Source organism: Heterocephalus glaber, unplaced genomic scaffold (genome assembly GCF_053883595.1).
Source record: "Heterocephalus glaber isolate CG9 unplaced genomic scaffold, H.glaber_assembly_v1.0 deba00001538, whole genome shotgun sequence".
Classification (NCBI taxonomy): Eukaryota; Metazoa; Chordata; class Mammalia; order Rodentia; family Bathyergidae; genus Heterocephalus; species Heterocephalus glaber.
The window spans coordinates 21,663,071-21,683,037 of NW_028258333.1; the positions used below are offsets into that span (position 1 = coordinate 21,663,071).

The window sequence follows — 19,967 nt, forward strand, 5'->3', positions numbered from 1 at the left end:
CATGAGAGAGCAAGAGGGCACTGAAATTGGTTTCATAACAAACCCATTCTGGGCATAACAGCATTCATCGATTCATGAGGACAGAGGACTTGTCACCTAATCATCTCTTAAAGGTACCACTTCTCAGTACTGATACAGTGGGGATTAACCTGCCAACACTTAACTTTAAGATGGCACACTCACATCATAGAAACAGTCTACTACAATCATTTGTATGCATGTTGCTTATATACTAACCTCCTGAACCAGGTCATCAATGTATTGAGAGCATCTGTATTCCTTCAACTCATAAACCAGTGAAAAGAAGGAAAGATGACTAGGGAATGGAGAAGGAATAAAGAAATATCTGTAGTAACTGATGTTTCAGAGGGTGGCTTCTGATTTGCTTACTTCTTAAATAGAAATGAATAACTTACCAGTACAGTGCATAGTTTATAGTTTTGTAATTGACCCACATTGTTTCATTTTCAGAACTTTCTCTTGCTCAGACCATACAATCTAATGGAAAGTCAGTTTAAGGATTTACCTAATCTCCAAAGGGCAAACATGTGACCTATGCTGTCCAGTCATATTCTGTTCCTCTGGATTCAATGATGAATTCAACAGTGAGCATCTAACTCAAGCTGAGAAAATAAGGTTTTTTTTTTTTTTTTTCTAACAGATCCTGATACAGAATCTTTTCTTTTGAGATTGTGAGCTGTGAGGACCCTATAAACATTAAAAAGTTAAGAGTCTGCATTTCCTTCTTCAATGGAGAAAACTGGTCAGTACATGAAGGCAACATAATGAAAAGCAGAGATAAGGAAGGAGAGAGAAAAGAGATGATAGCTCCTGGAGCAATGTATGCTATTGTGTCTGAAGATCAATCAATAGCTATTTCAGAGTTTTCGATTGGTATTTGTTTACTTATGTATTTATTTTTACTTAGATCAGTTTGAGTTGAATTTCTGTCCTTTGCAACCAAAAAGTCCTAAAGATTATTATGATGGGTAACAGTGCACCATTATAAATGATTTAGTTAGGTATATTCTTCAGCATGGAAAGAGCAGTGAGTGTCAGTGGTCCTCGGGCAGGACCTATGGGAGAAGTATGGATTATAATTCTAGTGACCTTCTTGTTGCTCTTTATTTTGCAGTGGCTCTAGTCAAAAGTCACTACCATGGCAACTAGTTGCTTTGACATCCTTCAGCCTTCTGCTGGCTTCCAGAGAAACTTCATGGGTCTCTTTTTTGTTCTGAGGGCACTTTGGTCAGATAACAAATAGTATATGTCTTAGTTCATTTTGTCTGGTATAATACAGTACCACAGGATGGGTATTTCACAAAGAAAAGAGTGTATTTGACTGATGCTTCTGGAGGCTGAGAACAGAGAGAGGAGGGCATTGGCATCTGGTGAAGGCCTTGGTGCTGTGTCCTTCATAAAAGGAGGGCAAGCAAACATGTGTGTGTGAGAGAAAGAGATGCCAAGGTCCAGAGAAGGGCCTGTGAGGAAGCTTGCTTTTATAACAAAGCCCATCCCACAACAACTAACCTACTCCCACCATACAGGCATTTGTTCACTCATGAAGATGGAGCCCTTTAAATGTCCTCCCTCTCAATATGGTCCCAGTTGCAATAAAACTTCAACTTCATCTGTGGAGGGGACAGTCAAAATACAGTAGAGCAAAACGTGTTTTATGTAGTAGTTTAGACCTGTTGCCTCTATCCAAGTCAGAAAGATCACAGGTCTGCATCTGTTTATTCTTAATCCAGAAAATCTAGCATCAAGAGAAGTCCCTCCAACCTACTGACACAAATACAGTGTAAGCAGGAGAGAAAGCCCTTGAATTCAAGGGAAGCTTGGCTGTCAGCTGAAGTGAGCAAACCAAGTTTTTCCAAGGAATGGGCTGCCGGAGCTCCAGTTGACTGAGAAATGTGGCAAATTCCTTGAGGTAGTTGTTCATATACAAACCCAAGAGTTTTCTTCCACTTTAACCATGCGCTCAGTGAATTTAGTAACATTTTCGGGTATTTTCTGTATTTTCCACTAAAGCTATGCTCACAATCAATGTTTGCAGTTTTTTTTTTTTTTTTTTTGTCTTATGATATAAAGTGCAGCCCAGGCCACTGATACTCAGCAATAGCACTGGCAAAGATCTGGTCACAAAGACTGTAGTGATCTCCATTTGTCAGAAGAGTCTTCCCCTCAGTAATTTTCTAAGTGACCCCGATACTTTATTCACAACTAAGGTGTCATCTATTAAATAAGGCACTTTAGTGATAAAATGCAAAGTGACCAATTTTATAGTGTAGGACAGTGGTGGCGAACCTATGGCACATGTGCCACAGCCGGCTGTTTGTTATCACTGAAAGCTCTAAAAGGTTTGGCATCACTCGTGTAGGGTAACAGCATTGCTGCAAAGGAAAAGTGATATTTAAGGTTATAGCATCTGCAATAGAGGCAGGGAGGCTGAGTGCCACCCCGGGACACAGTGCCTCCTCTCAGGGACATGAATTACGCTGTGTACCTAGGACAGGCAAGATCCTGCCCTGACCCAATCTAGTTTGCCAGGAGCCAAGTAGAGTTTTCACATTTTTAAATGGAACAATACTACATAGCATGTGAAAATGGTATAGAATTAACACTTGGGTGGTCATTAATCAACTTTTACTAGAACACAGCCATGCCCGTTTCTCTACATAGTGTTTATAGCTGCTTTTACACTACAAAGAGGTGTGTAGTTGCAACAGAAATCATATAACCTGAAAAAGTAGAAAATATTCGCTATCTTGTCCATTACAAAAAAAAAAATCTGTTGATCCTTGCTATACAAAGATCTTTCTCTCAAGGGTGTATGTTACTCTGCTATTCCTTGCCAGACCTCAGATGGGCATGCTGATTTACTGAAAGAACCACCCTAGCTCTCATTTTGGCCTTATGCCCAGCTACCTGTGCAACCTGTGAAAGTGACTTAACTCTTATACATGTTACTTCCCTCCCCATGACCCTTATTATAGAGCTGGTAACTTCTTTCCAACTCTAAAATCATTTAATCTCATGAAGGCCTACTTGCAAAAGATGGGCTGGCTGGTTGGGATGCCATTCAATATGACCATAGACTGAAGCCAGGGGAGGGACCTTGGCAGAGTCATCATTCTATGAAGCAATAGAGTGCTACCTTCTTAAGAGCATTCTGATCTGTAAAGCTACACCCACATGACTTTAATTTCAAAACGGTGGTTATAGCCATAGAAGCAAAGTGAAATAGGAAGTCAAAGGAATTAGCTGACTGGGATCCAGCTTGCCAAATGTTTTGTCTTGACTATATCTGGTTGTGGTGCCAGTCAGAGGAGATGCACTAAACTGATGTAGTCAGTGCAGCTTCCTACTTCCTCAGAAAAACTCCTTTTTGTTTTCTGAGGGCATATTGCTGTCTTAGATTATCTGAACAAATGTCCTGACCATTGGTTTGAGCTGGCTAATAGAGATCTGGCTTCATCCAGTATACTTGGAAGCCCAGATTCATGTTGGAAAATCAAATATGTGCACAATAGAATTTTGGAAGTGATTATGAGATTTAAATGCTTTTGAGCATAATCCTGTCCCATGAGTCTTGTGAGAAAGGGAATCTTGAAGTTTTCCAGGTAATATTTTTTAAAAGCTGCTTTTCTAAGACTTTAATAAAATTTGAGCCACTGTGGATTTAGTACCTAATTACATTCTTCTGTGGATAGGATACATAGCCACAATACAAGGCTATTACCCAATGGGTCATGCACATAAGAAAAATCTTGAGCATTTAATTTTAACATTTATAAAAAATCTTTTATTTCTCCCAGGAACAAAAGGATTATTAATGATTACGGTAAAAGAACTTAGGGTTCCAACATAAGTGTGACACAAATAAAATATATTTACCTTACCATCACTATTTTGTTAGCTTCCATTTCATTTCATCTTTCTGCTAGATCATAAAATATCTTCAATTCAAGATTAGCTCCAAAAACAAACCACAAAATTTAAATTATACAAACTCATAGAACTTAACTTTATGTCTAATCAGAGATGCTTACTGGACTCTGGGATATACTTTTCATGCATATGAAATGTGTAAGAGAAAACATATATAGCATTGTATGAAGATTTTTCCATTCAAAATAAGCTGAAATAAAAATGCAGCAAAAATTAATCACACAAGATTCCTAGCTTACAGAACTCTTTAAGAATTGTAATTATACAATTATGTACACGACCTTTGGAGATTTCTGTTTAGTACTGCAGCCTTAGAATGCAATGCTTCTCAAGTCAGAGGGTCAGTTAGTGCTAAGAGAGATCTCAGAAATGAGCTGGCCCAGCTGTTTCATGCCCTAGATGAAGAGGGAGAGATCAGCAAGAGGAGTGACTGCTTGAGTGAGCAGCCTCCTGGCTGTAGGTGTGGATTCAGATTCTACTTCTCCACATGTGGAGTCTGATGAATGGTTTCCTCTATCTCAGCTCCACTGTGACACTTTATAATTGAAATGACTGTTTTAAAAGTCATGGCTATGTGGATGATAGGACAGTGCATTGATATATTCCAATAGATACATGGAATGAACATATATTACTGTATGTTTTGGTCAGCAGGTCTCATTGGATCAGGCTTTCACATGCAATCTAGTCTCCTTTGGTGTTATTTGCAAGGCCCTGAGCCTTCTGGAAAGTCTGACAAAAAGAAGTGGAGTTTGCTTTTTCTGAACAGTAGGGCTCAGCACATCCAGATAAATTCTACTTCATGAGTTGTAGCTAGGATGAGAGATAATAATGAAATGAACTATGCATTTGGGCCACATCAAAGAAGGCTTACATTAAAGCATGAGTGGAAGGAGAGAAACTGTGTCTCCTTTTAGATCTATTCAATATTGGGGTAATCAGACTGGAATTTGTAAAATAAAGGGCTAGGGATGTGATAAATGCTACCTGGAGATGGATTTGACTAAATGAAACATATGCATTTCTGAAATTCTACATGTAAATTGAATCATAAATATCAGTTAAAATAGCAAAAGAGGCTTATCTTAATATACTAAATTTCTTAAGAGTTAAAGTTTCCTAAATTTTTAAATTTCAAATTTCTCTTGTCCTATTATTCCTGAGAGACTCACTCATGCACCTGATTAGAAAATATCTCAAACTGGACAAAATGAAGCTATTTCAGTCAATGAGCAATGAACAGTGAAAAGGCTAAGTAATCATGGTCCTTTGTGAGAAAAAATACAGCAGAATTAAGTAGTCCTAGGAGTGTTGTCTTATTTGTAGTGTGAGTACATTATGAATTACGTATATTATGGACTTAATAAGAGGATGTTATAAGTTCTAATTTTATATTTCCATGTATTTACTTGATATGCAATATTGATACAGGACTTGTCACCCTACAAGTTTATTTTGTGTTCAAATTCCAATTGGGCTATCAGTGAAATAGGATCCCACAGTTTAAATCCTGAAAATCAAGATTTCATGAATCTCTGGATGATTTCAGGAGCAGAGAAAATTTTTCCAAGTGCCAAACCATTTATTCACCCTCATTTTGTTTGCTTCAAAATAGAAATAAAATCCACATTTGCCTAGAAATGCTGGAAATAGATGAACTCACCTCAAAATTTAATATGCCCTAAACACCTTTTGCAGATACAAATTTAGCAAGAGTCAAGGTGTGAGATTCATTTATTAACTAATTAGTTAAATAACAGTTATGAGTGCCAACTATGTGCCAGGGACTCTCACAGGCACTAATAATAGTGCACTGAACAAAAAGACAAAACTCCTGCTTTTATAAAGGTTTACGATTTAATGGCAGGGAAGAACTGCTTAGTAGGAAAGATGGATCCAATTTTCTCTTTTCCAGTTTGTTTTTGTTTGCTTATTGTTCTTTTGCACTTAAATAGGATCTCACTTTTACACGTAGAACATGTTGAGTGATGAAACTAATAGGTGATGAATAATAATTGTTTAACTTGTAGTAAAATCACTCAGGGGAAATCTTGCTGTTTACTTAGAAAACTTGAACATCTTAAACTAACAAAAAGCCACAGCAGGGAAATCAAAGAATAACAATAAAAAACAATAGTAACTCTACCTTTCACAATAACTTGACAGTTCCAGTATCTGTGTTCAGAGAAGCACTCAGATTTTATTCTAGAGAAATATACAAAAGCTTCCATTGGATAGCCATTGCATAGATCAGCATTGTTTAGCATGTTGACCCCTAGAACTGAATTAGGCAGCAGTCTACAGAGGGAGCATGCCCAGTGCAAGGTGTGGGCAGATAGCTCCTAGAAAAGTAACCAATCAGACAGCTCCTAGAAAAGTAACCAATTTTTCCTCTCTGCAGCTGAGCAACATCACCTAAATAACTCCTTTGCCGGCAAAGATGATGTTCAAACACTGGCGCAACGGGAACATCTTGGGCACTGACCACTCTGGACAGATGCATCTGACTGCAAAGTAGGAGGAGGGTGACCTTTTCATCATTGCATAATGGAGTCCAAGGTAATTGAAGGAGGAGTCCAGGGTGATGGAGGGATGGAGCCAGGAGGGGGAGAAATTCTGAAGCTTCGGACAGTGGATGTTTGCCAAGTGGGATGGAAATATTTTAACAACTTTAAGATATGGCCATGGTGCTGCACACATGCTGAATCTTACCTTGTGGTTGTAGGACACAGAAGATGTGGATTTGGAAGGCTTACGTCCATCAGAATATCTTTCTTAGGCTCTACTTTTTTCCCCTAAATATCCTTTAATTTATTCTAGGAGACTTCCTTTAAAGAACCTTTATTTTTGCAATAGTAAATAATTTCTTGTGATCTCTTCTAATCTCTTCTAGTGTGTGCTCTGAATCACTAGTACTTCTTAAACCAGGGCAAAACTTTACTATCCATTCAGTAAATTATGTCAATATTAAAAGCGAAGTATTTTGCTTTTTTTAAATCAGTCATAGCAATCAGGTTATTTAAAACATGAAGGTCTGGGATGGCTTTCAGAAGTGAGCTCAAAATATCCAAACAAAACAGGAACTATGAGACTCAAGACATGGACTATATGTCTCAGAGGTGTCTTAATTACTCAAAGCAGGATATTCAGTGTATACTACAATGACTCCAATCATGAGAGGGCTGTGAGTGTCTTCTGTTTGCCCTCTCTCCTCACATTTCCCCTGCCTTCTGCCCTGAGATGCATGAACTGCATCTTGAGCTCTCTTATTTCTTCCTTGAGCTTACCCACAGGGAACCTTGAGGGGGGCTTCGAGCAGAGGCTGGGCTATTTACCCTCCTGTTATCTCCTGCCACCTTGGGCTAACTGAAGGTAACTTGATCTGATTTGAGATCTGTTTTTACTACTGGTTATACTTTCTCTTCTAGGGTCTTAGATGGGACTTGATTTGTTCTGAGTCAAGTTTTATTACTTTTATTTAAGAAGAAATGAAATCTGGATCAGGAAACAATTCTATAGAAAGGGTGATAAATTCATTTTGGCCTTTTCAACATGTAGATAAAAAGATGGTTTCTAATACTTATGCTATTAGGGTTAGCTTTTTTATTGTTTGTTGCTGCAATTGTTCTTGATAGTCTCTGGGAATATTGGCTTTGAAGAGAACTGGTTGGCAAAGTGTGCCTTATTGCTACCATTTGTTTTTATATTCTTCCCTTTCTATTGTTATATTTACCTTTTCCTACTTCTCCTTTTCCTCTTGCTCCAGTGCATGTGTGGTATCATTTATCAAAGTCTTGTTCTCCAGGAATATACACATAGATGTTGGCTGGCAAAATCCAATACCTCTCAAGCGTAGGTTCATTTTTATACAATCTGACATTTTATACATCTGACAATCTAGGAAAGCTTCTAGGGAACTATGATGGTGGAAAGCAGGCAGAGAAAACTGAGTTTTGGACACATTGATCATCTGCTTTTTCCCACCCTTATTCCCCAGGGAGTGAGTCATTTTCAGAGCAGCTCAGTTCTAGAGAATTTGGCAGAATTATCTAACAGCTCAAGTGACAAGACCAGCTTGAAGTTTGTGTCACTTTAAGGAAAAAATAGAGCAACAAGATGCAGAATTTTGCTCTCCTCCAAGGTCTCTGGCAAGAATGACCCTCCAGATAAGAAGTTAAATTCTTCCCAGATTCACTTTCAGTTTTTGAGTTTTGTGCCTCTTAGCTTTCCAAGATGGCATGTCATTCAACTGAATGACATTTGAACTGATTCTTTCATAAACAGATTGTGAAATAAGTGCAAAAGAAATAAATTATTGGTAATATGATTCCTTTAAAAGATAGGTTTAGAAATTATTTTCCCTGATGTCATACACAGTTATAGCTTATTAATTTTTGATTTGAAAATATTATTAATTGAAAACATGATAATTAAATTACCCATATCTGTTGAATACCAAAAAAATGCTCTCTGTGCTCTTCTTTTTCAAACAATGGTCCTGTGCATATTCTCTATCCCTATGCCAGGCACCAATGCACACATTGCCAATTGCACCATCCATCATTACTCCTTATCTTTTGCTTGGCTTTTTAGTGAAACGCTTCCTGCACCCCAATGTCAAGCTACTCTGTCTAGATTTGACTTCTGTTGTGTGACCAGGCCCTTGTTTTCATAACTGTTAGGGGTCATGTCAGCTTGACTTTGCCTTTACAAACTCTTCTGGACTGGGATTCTTGTCCTTGCCCTCCAGCTTCAGACACGAAGCTATAGGTCAGACCCCCTCCATGACCTGTGGACCTGCACTGCTTGGACCAGCCCCTTCTTGACTCCTGCTTGGGTGGACTGTAAGCTCAGAGAGGCAAGATGGATCTAACCTAGTCAAAGTTCTATCCTCAGCTCATGGGAAATAATATAAAGGTGGTCTTAAAGTTATTTTGTGAATTTGCAAATGAATTTTCATTACTCTTAGGGGTCATTTGTCTTGTAAATATCCCAATTAAGGACATAAGAAGACAGATAGATATAGATACATTTGTTCTAAGTCCAGTGTGCAATGAGTTAGGAAGACTACAGATGTGAAAGGGTAAGTTTTAGGGAGAATCTGTTAAACAGAGGAAGAGGCATCTGTATGATTTGTCTTCAGTGTTTCTATGCACAAGTCTTTCTAAGACTTGGTATTTCAGAGGTGGTGGCATGCCAAACTCTTCTGCAGGTGTTGACTACCTTACTATGACTTTGCTGCCGTGTGAAAACTAATCTTAATATGTTGGTCTCCATTAGGAAGACTTCAAAAAGTGCCCTTAGTTTTCTAGTCCTGTAACAGACCACACTTTCTTAGGTAACAGACTTCCACATTCATTTTTTACATTTGGTTACCCAAGTGTTAAATGATCATTTCACAGAGTTAGAAAATACTGAGAAATGAAAGAAAGTATTATGTCACATGAAATCCCAGTAAATGAGGACAACTATTGTTAACATTTTGATAGTATATTCTTTAAAAATTTTTCAATGTGACTATATATATATATATATATTTGTTATATATTATAATATATTGCAGATAACATTATACATGTAACAGATACATACATCCACACATAGCCCCCAGGTATATCTCCCAGGGTATTTTAATAAACCTCATTTTAGTATCTCTCTGTACAGTCCCTTGTTATCATTTTAATCTCTCCCAGTTTTCTATGACTCATCCAATTATAGCTTCTCTTTGCTTATAACTTCTTCCAATTACATTTTTTCATGGCCTTTTCCCAAACCAAGGGCTAATTTCAGTACTTCCTAATCTGCTTGAAAAAAATCATCATTAAGTCCAAGCTTAAAATTTAAAAAAATTTCCTTTTTCCCTTTTAAATTTAGATAAAATTCACATACCCCTATTAAAGTCTATACTTTGGTGGAATCTGCTATATCCACCAGGTTTGGATCCATGACTACAAACAATTTTAGAACATTTTTACCACCACCAAAGAAAACCCCATAACCTTCACAGTCACTCTTCATTCCTTCCTCCTCTCATCCCCTGGTAAACATTAATCTGCCTTTTGTCTCTATAGACTTATCTATTCTAGACATATTATATAAATACTCACGAAATAGCCACTCTTTTGTGGCTGGCTTCTTTCACATAGATAAGTTTTCAAGGTTCATCTATGTTCTAGTATGTATCACTACTTTATTCTTTTCTATGGCTAATTTCCATTGTATGAATTACCACGTTTTATTTCTCTATCCATTGATGGATAATTGAGTTCTGCTCACTTTTGGATAGTGTGGATAGTGCTGCTATAAACATTCATTTACAGTATCTGTTACCATTAGTAAAGGTATACAGCTAATAGTGGAATGGCTGAGTCACATAGCAACTTTTTATCTAAATTTTTCAGGCATTTTGGAACTGCTGCTCCATTTTTGCATGTCTATCATTGGGTAGAGGGTTCTAATTCCTCCATATGCTAGCCAACAATTTTTATTGCTTGTTTTTTTATATTATAGATGAGTTAGTGAATGTGAAGGGATGATTCACTGTGGTTTTGATTTGCATTTCCCTAATGAATAATGATTTGAACATTTTTCCTTATGCTCACTATTTGTATATCATTTTTGATGAAATGTCTATTTGAATCCTTTGTTCATTTAAAAAATTTTTTATTTTTTCAAGATTAACTTTTTAAAACCAGATTTTTACAATTAAATTGCACACTAGGTGTTCAGCAAATGTGATATTAAGGAGCATTTCTATACTCAGGAGATTGTCTTCATCTTCATTCTGTTCCTAGGGCCATGTATATTTTCCTCTTACACATCATAAACACTTCATGTCAAAAGATGGGCACCCAGGGACTGGGAATGTAGCTCAGGGGTGCCACACCTGCCTCGCAAGCATAAGGTCCTGAGTTTGATCCCCAGTACTGGAAAAAAAAGAAAAGATGGGCACTTGTGGCTTTCCTCATCATTTGCATGATTCCTGGGGTCTAAGGATAGTCACATGGGTTATGAAGGAACTCAATTTAATCAGAGTACACATATTAAAATCTGGCTGCATACACAAAAATACAGAATATTCACTATTCTCTATAGGAAGTGTTTTTGATATTCTGGGTCCCTTTGATACCGTATGAATTTTGGGAAGGGTTATTTTATTTTCTTCCCTTCCTTTTTTTCCTTCATCCCTCTGCCCTCACTTTCATGTCTTTCCTTCACTGGGGATTTAACCCAGGGCCTCAGGAAGAGACAGTTTAGATATGTGTTAATTATTACATTCTCTGAGTTTACATAAAATGTAATGTAATAGAGGCACACTAAGTTTGTTCCATGATGAATTTAGAATGACTCAATTATTCCATTATTCCATTGAGTTATGAAATGAAAGTATAGCCTGCTAGAAATGATTTTTGTTTATGAATATATAAAACCATATTTTAACAATGTACCTAATCATTTTTAGAAATACCGTATTTGAAGAAAAGGTTATACTTGTAAAAAATTACAAAGTACTGTTAATGATGTTAATAGACTAAGTAAAACATAAACAATAAAAAGTATAAATATAATCCAGTCATGGAAATTCTGATTGTGTAACTCTCTCCCTTTTCTTAAAGTTTTCTAATAGTATTTCTTAGTGTGTGCAACCTGGCTAAATCTTTTCTTTTTTAAAAAAATTTAAAATTTTTATTAAGACATGTTTGCAGTACATCATGACTACATTCATCTTGGGGATTTGGTGCATGTATATAAAACATCAGTGATAAACCATCTTTTAACAAAGTCATAGAAACTTCTGGGACCTTTCCAATGACTTTTCACTCCCCTTAACTTACATTATTTTGTTGATTATCATTGTTTTCAGTACAAAGGGGTCCTCAAGGCTCTTTATACTAATGAATCCTATGCCTCAAAGGTCACCAACCCTTTGCTCACTTAACTCCACACAAATTGGTCTCAAAATCTCTTCAATTTTGAGAGAAAATGCCAACCCAACACAGAAATGTTTTTTCTTCTCCTCTATTCACATAATACCCACAATACCTAGCACTGTGTCCACAGCTCCCTGGAGAGGAATCTACAAATGCTTACTGCTATGATTTGGATAGGGCTTGACTATACCCCTTAAATGTTCATGTAATGGAAGCCTGGACCCCAGGCTGGTGGCTTTGGGAAGTGGAACCTTTAAGAGGTAGAGCCTAGTGGAAAATAGTTAGGTCTCTGGAGGAAAATTCCTTAGGAGGGATTAGTGAAGTTCTCATGGGACCTGTGTAGTTCATCTGAGAGCAGGGAGTCATAAAAGAAGTGAGCCTGGCCCTTTAATTTCTCTTGCTTCCTGTTTTATCTTTTGCTCTTGCACACACTTTCACCACAATGGCACCCACCATATTGTAATATAGCCAGAAGGTCTTCTCAAAGATTTAGCCAGTCTTGGACTTTTAGTACTGAATTGTGAGTGAAACGAAACTCTTTTCTTTACACATTACCTAGATATGTTTGTTATAACGGTGGAAAATAGACAAAGACATATGATGAAAAAAATTAAAAGATATATTTACCAGGCCAACCTTTGCTTCTTGTCTTGGTGCAGCTATTCATCCTGTATTAACCATCCTTATTGGTTAATGTTTTGAAAGTCCTTTGATATTTGCCTTCTCTGTGTAGCTTCACCCTTACTGATTATTAGTTATAGACTATGTGACTAAGGTGGATGTGATAAGAGATGAGATATGGATACTGCCCTCCTGAAGCTTCCAGCCCAGTGCAATGTAACAAAAATAATTAAGTGAGCAAATTCATTACCCTCTGTCTGTCATTATGAGTGCTTATGTTTGGAAGGTACTTTGAGTACAGAGGTGAAGAAAGACCATTTCCATGGTGGGTTGGTGTTTTCTCTCTTAAAATTGGAGAGATTTTGAGATCAACCAGCTCTAGCATGGATATGGATGGCTACACAGTGATTTCATATAGCTCCTCATAAATATGGCATTTCCACTTATTACCTATGACTCTGTACAGTTATTTCAGTGCTGTCTACCTCCTTAATTCAAGATTAAGTGTTTTTAGAGAAGTTGCACGAGCAGGCATCTAAAAACATATTGTTTATTAGTATGTCCTTGGACTACAGTAATGATCGGCAGATTCAGTTAAGTCCTAAAGTGACTAATTCTTGAAGATTTGTAGGAATGAAAATTTGTCCTAATAGCTTACTAGTATTTGAATATCTAGCAAGCACCTAGCCTTGCTGACAAATTTTACATTGCTGTTTTACTGGTCAATCTATTTATTTAACCAAGGTTGATATCATTAGGGGCTAAAACTTATCAAAGTCATGCTAACAATTCTAGTATTGTTTTACATTAGTTGGGCATTACAAGTTAGCCATTTTGTCTAATGGAAAGGTGAGTCACTCTTCCAGCAGGTGAAGAAGCAATGAGAGAATGATTTGTGGCTCTTAGTTATAGTAAGGTTGTGCAGAGAGGTGCTGTACACTTATATTCATCTCAAATTATTTAAAGTAACCATTTATTTCAAAAACATTTCCAGGCAGGTGCTTATAAAGTAAGGGGTGCCACTCAGGCTGTGTTGTTCTTCTAAAAGAGTCCACCTCCAGCCCCTCATAGGTTTAATAACACCAATTTGCAGTATTCAACTCATAACATTAGAACTCATTTTCAGACTAAATGCAATTATTTGTGAAGAAGGAATAAAGAGTAGGCTAAATAATTCAGCCCTATTATGATAAAGGAGGCTAATCAGATCCTCAAGATCTTAAAGCTTGGTTAGAAGGAAAAGCTCTTAGGAAGGAGATCCACATAGGCTCTGTAAGGAGAAGTTATCTGTGCAGCAGCTTTCCTCAATCCACACAAATTTAAGGAGTTTTCCAGGTTCTTTTGGAGAAATTCTTCTCATAGTCCTGAGGGCTATTTTAAGTCTTCAAGTCATTGTTATGTAGAGTCGACAAATTACCATATGTGCTTGAGTGCATACTTTGAGCATATCCTATTGTAACAGAATTGTATTCTACTATCTCTCACTGAACTTTTGGATACAATATTTTATACATGGGAGAGACTAACTTGTATGCCTATGATTTTGTGCCAAGAGGCTTTGTGGGAATTTTGCATAGATAGGTGGTTAGAGTCTTCCAGATAAATGAAACCTTTGTGAAGAGAATTTTGATGAGTTTAACTACCATTTCTAATTGTACTAAGTCATATAAAGAACAACTCATAAGTATTGATCCAGTAACTGAGGTCCATAAGTTGATAGCCAAATAGTGCCTCTTCAAGTTAACTACTCCTGATGACAGAAATTGTTTTCCTTCTGTAGAGTAAATTATGAAACATTCCATACAAAAGATGGATTTCTGTGCAGATAGATTTGAGTATAAAAGAAGAAAGAAACAACAGAGAAAGAAGGAATAAATAACAAGAAAATCAGAAAAAACTTCCATCTCACACTCAGAGATTCTAGCTCATATTTCATCCTCACTCACAATTTGAGAATGTGAACCAAGATATCAGTTGGAAGAGTCCTAGGTGGTGGGTATGTATGGATGATTAGCACATATAGTATTACCCAAGCACTGAATTGTGCCACTGAACACAGTAATGAAGCAAACAGTTCCTAGCATTTTAAAATACTGTCCATTTTGTAGGCAATCTAAAAGGAATTAAATCAATTTAGCTGTTTGTTCTTGGTATTAACCAGTTTCCAAAAAGACCACCTAGAGTTGTCTATGATCTCACTGTATTAAGAGATGGGGAGTATGAAAATAAGCTCATCCTGTCATACACAATTGCTCTTTCAGTGTTAAGATCGAACAGCCTTGTTTCACACAGAAACAAAGGGGTACCACTCTCATGACTGGGAACTATTTTGCTCAACAGCAGAAGGTCTCTGCTGTTTCCTCTGTGATCTATTTGATTTAGACAAATAAGCAAGCAGGATCTTAAGAGCTGAATAATAAATTCTGAGAGAAACATTAGGGATCTCATTGCCCTTTCTTTTATTAGCTTACTAAAGTGCTTAGAATCAAGACTAGGAAATTAGAAAAACCAGCTGAGGGATGAATGGATCTGAGGTCCCCAGTAGTCCCTCTCAGGGCAAACCCCCAAGATGAGAAATATAAGGGCCTCTTGTATCCCCTTCTCATTTCTTCTAGTAATTCAGATGGTTCTTTTATGAGAAAAAAATATAAGGCAGGGATATTAAGTTGTCAACCAGATGTTCCTGCATTGTTAACACTAGGGCAGATGAGTTTCTAGATGAAAGCTTGATTTTGGTTTCTCTTGGGAAGCAAATGACAAGAAGCTATGACATAGCCACAGGAAACAATGAAAATCCCAAGGACTTTGTTTTTTGAACTTCACTATCAAAAAGACCTCACATATCTTGATTTATTTTTGTCACAGGACTAGCTGTCAATCACTCCACTGACAGGGTTTATCACTCTTGAATAGGCATCTAAGAAAAGTGTCTGTTATTACAAAAATGGCAATCATATTTAACTTTTCTTTTTCATTAGAGAACAAGTCAAAAGATCTATGTGCTTTTTGTTGTAAGCTGATGTTATATTGTTTAAATCCTCCTGTGCACTTAAGAAAAAAAATACTGACTTCTCCTGCCATTATAATCATCACTCACATTTACTGAGAGCTCATCATGTGTCAGGCATAGTTCTCATGTTTTAGGTGCATTAACTGCTTGTGGACTGGATGGCAAATGTTATCATTTCTATCTCCAGCCATAAACATGAAGTCAAGTAACTTGTCAAGTTTGTAGAACCAAAGGCAAGTAGAGGCAGGAGTTGACCCCTGTGGACTCAGCCTCCACAGTCCATGCTCTTGCTCATGACACAAGCACTTCATTTTGTCAGCCACTGGCTTCTTAGAAAGTGTTTTCATCAAGACACTGGGGCTTCTTAGCTTTCCTGTTTCTTAAGTTTTCTATACACGAAATGGTTAAAGTGAAAAGTTACCATTTGTGGAACACAGAGACCTAGCACACCTTTATTATTCCCCAACTTAAAAAATACCATAAAACTATTCTCTCACAGTTAGCAATAACCTAAGGGATTCTGTAGGCCCTCCTCAACTCCTTGACTTGTGTGTCCCTTTCCCCAGGCAACTGTGTGAACACATCAAATTCAAAGAAGGGCCCTATGCTGCTGAGGGTCTGCCTACTGTAGACAACTCTCATTGCTAGAGAACCCGTTCAGCCTAAAATTTTCTTTCATTGCTCCTACTTTTGTCATTTGAAGCAAAGAAAAATCTTTCCCCTCTTTTCCATGGGACAGTCTCTTAAAGAGTACACAGTCATCACATTCCTCTGGTGAAAGGAGATCCCAATTCCTTCTCCAGTCTCATGTCTGTTTCCTTGTTGCCCTCCACTGGGCACACTGTGAGTTGTCAATACCTCTTGTTACAGGTACATCATATAACAGGGTAGAGAGGGTTCTTAATAGGTCCTGGTTGTCAGCCTGAAATCCTCCTGTTAAGCTCATACATCTATACATGCCTTCTGCAGCCTGATATCAGAGCTTGGATCATTCTCTAAAGGATACCAACACATTTTCTTAATTTAACCGAAGCCCAGGGGCTCCAGGACAAAGAAGATGGGGTCTTCTAGGCAGCAGATGTTTTCTTCTTCATCACATTGAGAGAAGGGCCAGAGAGTTCAAAGGGAATCCTGGCCCTGTGTTTGTTCACCTGAATCAGCTGTAGACACCAATGTGAACATATGATAGCTTCTATTTAGACGTGTAGAACTGAGGGGAGTGTCGAAACCTCAGGGCTGTGTGCAGAGATATCCTTGAGCAAAGCCAGAAGCTGTTTTTTTTTTGGTACTGGGCATTGAACTTGGAACCTTGCTCTTGAAAGGCAGGCGACAGAACCACTGAGCTAAATCCCTGGCCCCGAAGCTGAGTATTTAATGGACATCTCCATCTTCTTTTGCCAAGTCAGTCACTCAGAGCTTAAGAGTGTTCAAAATACTTTTCTCAACTGAAAAAAGGCAGCCTCAAGATGATGTGAGTTTATTTTTACAGAAAAGTTATTCTAGAATGTATATGAGTGGATGTCAAGTGACTATCTCTACTTAAAGACTGAATTCTAGGGCATCAGACGGTTGTGCCCTTATCTGTAAGAACTTGCTCTTTCAAATGTCTGTGAAGATATAAAAGAATTGCTGACAATGTCTAGCTGATTAAAATGTTATCTTCTAGAAGCATATTTGCTCTAAGTAATGGCCCCCTAGACTTTCAAGATAACAAACAAACAAACAGTCCTGGTGGAGTAGATTGATTAGGTCAGTTATGGTCAAGGGGTGCACTGCACCACACAGGCCCTCCCATACTGTGTCTATTTGTCAGGTCCACCCTGCCAGTTCCTTACTGTCTTTCCTTCCTGACAGGGTATGAACCTGGTGGTCAAAATAGGGACTCACCAAGACCCTAGGTGAGATAGGAGGATGGAATTCTGAGCATTTTACATGTATTTACTTAATCTTTCAAATAACAGGAGGATCATCAGTTTTATCAGTCTGTTTCTTATTTGAGTGTTACATTTGAAGAAACAGAATAGTTCAGTGAAGTTTAGCATAGTGCCACACATATAATAAATGCTCAACAAATGTGTTATTAGTTTAAAATGATGATATTTTGGTATGATTGGGGAAAAACTTCACTTCTGCATGGTATCAGTGAAGGAAAGTTTTCTTTTGCATCAACAAAATTTCAAGAAACTACTAGAATGACTTCAGAGAAACAGTTCTTTGATGTTCTGAGGCATCCTTTAGCTTCCAGCTCTTCTGGAGAAAGAATCAAACTGACCTATGAGTCACTAGTTTTTCTCTGTGGACTTGGCTCTTCTCTTTATTTCATATGCCTCATCCATTCCCCGAGAAGGGACAAATCAATTCCCACTTCCACTCAAACCTAAATTCCATGATGTGTTAATTTCATGGTGGGTCCCTGTAACCAGTAAATCAAATCTCCTAAGAGCTCTCCATCTTTTAGAGTTATTTTAAACAATGATTGTAAGTCTCTTTCAAAACTCCCTGTCAGGGTATTCCTCTAGTTCTTTCTAAAGTAATGTGATTTTGTCCTCCAAAATCCCTTGTTTGGTTGAAATGTCAAATAGTAAAGTTCACATTCCAAACAAAAGTTTCCACATGGATTAAAGTTCCTAAGGTTAGTTTCCTAAGGGTTTAGTCTTGGGTCTCTTCTAATAAAATTACAGACCTGTGTTTGTCTGTCCCTCTGCTCTGGACCCAGGGAACTCAATGAAGCCAAAGTCCTCTTGGACATGTATATCTGGAAAGCAAAGAGCCTAACAACAAGAATTAACTCCTGGCTCACTATGATTTTGTTCAGTTGTTACTAATTCACTCTGGAACTGGGGCAGATTAGGGGCGGTCATAGCAGGGAAGGTGGGATTTCTTTCTCATATATCCACTGCTGAAAGATAGAAGGGACAGCTTGTCCAGGGATCACAGGAGTTGCCTCCAACTCTGACCAGGTGTCTTTGCCTGAGACCAGCCTACTGGAGACTTGTGGTGAGGGATGGGTGGGGAGAGGGGTTGATGATTGTGTTTTGCTGTGTCTGCTTCTGTTCAGAATACATGGTGCAGACTGAAAGTGTTCCATGCATGTTAGTGATCTCTGACTCATCAAATAGCAGCGTTGAAAGGGTCCTCAGAGGCCACAGAGCTCACAACATGCATGGATGATCCTTGGTGGGCTTATCTCTGTGATACTATGCTGTCCTGGATGGCAGCTGATCCTCACATGTGGCTCTACAGCATTTGAAATGCAGTGACTTCTCACTGAAGTGTGCTGTCAGTGTGAAATACAGGCTGAATTTCAAAAGACATGGTAGGATTATGAGGATGGGAAATACCTTATTCACAACTGTATCATTGTACATTGAAATAAATATATTGGAATGAATCCAATGTATCATTAAAGTTAATTGTACCTGTTTTTTTTTACTTTGTTTCCCAGAAAATTCAAACTTACCTCTGTGGCTCCCATTTCTATTGCAACAACAAGGGTCCATATCCTCCCCTTGAGGTTCTGGCCCAGGGTGTCATTCTCCTGAAGGTCATCAAGACTTACTATCACACTGGCTTGTGCTGCCAAACTGTCTAGACTAGAATTTAATCTAGACTCACCCTAGAGAAATTTTGGAGGACGTATCTTCTTTACCCAGAGGAGGATTGAAACTTCAGTTTACCCAGTTGAAGTGACTGGTCCTTAAGACACTAGAAGATGCTGGGTTTACTCAGGGGGGCTGTGTTTCGCTGTGCCTGGCCCTTTAAGCCAAAGATTATGATGGCAGGGAGATGGCCAGAGAGCTGACATGAACAGCTCACTGAGGAGCATTGAGGCAACTACCCTCCTCCCCCAGCCTGCACTAGGGCACCCTTGGCTAACTCATTTTGCTCCACTCAAACGTTTAATTTCTAGTATCAAATATATAGCACATTTTTGTTTAAAAATCCCATGTAGGTGACCCACAGACACTGAGAAGCTTGTTATGTGGGACCATCAGGAGGATAGTCTTCACTGGTTTTCTCTCTATAAGAAATAGCAGGGCTGGGGATTTAGTTCAGTGGTTTCATTGCCTGCTGCACAAGTGCAAGGACCCGAGTTCGATCCCTGGTACCGAAAAAAAAAAAAAAGAAAAAGAAATAGTAGTTGTTTTTTCCCGCTAGGGCTAGTTTCATTATATAGTACATAATTGTGGGGGTAGAGGTTAGACTTCACTGCATCTACCCCTTCTCATCCTGCACTTTTAGCCCACAGTAGTATTCAAAATACTCTTTTGGGGTTGCATAAGCCCTGACCAATGAAAAATCCACCAGCTATCAATGACTGGTAAGACCACTTTGGTGGAAGCCAGAGGAATCACAATGGATTCTGCTATTCTGGGAGCTTTTTACTTAAATCTGGCATAATCTAATATTTATTGAGCACTTTCTAAGTGCCAAGCTCTGTTGCTAGTACTTTA

The 19,967-nt window shown here is 38.0% G+C and overlaps 1 protein-coding gene across 4 annotated transcripts in view; it reads right to left on the minus strand.

Annotated features, from left to right (window-relative positions):
* Positions 1 to 19,967, minus strand: part of Prlr (prolactin receptor) — a 175,520-nt gene that overhangs the window by 94,904 nt on the left and 60,649 nt on the right. The window lies entirely within an intron of this gene.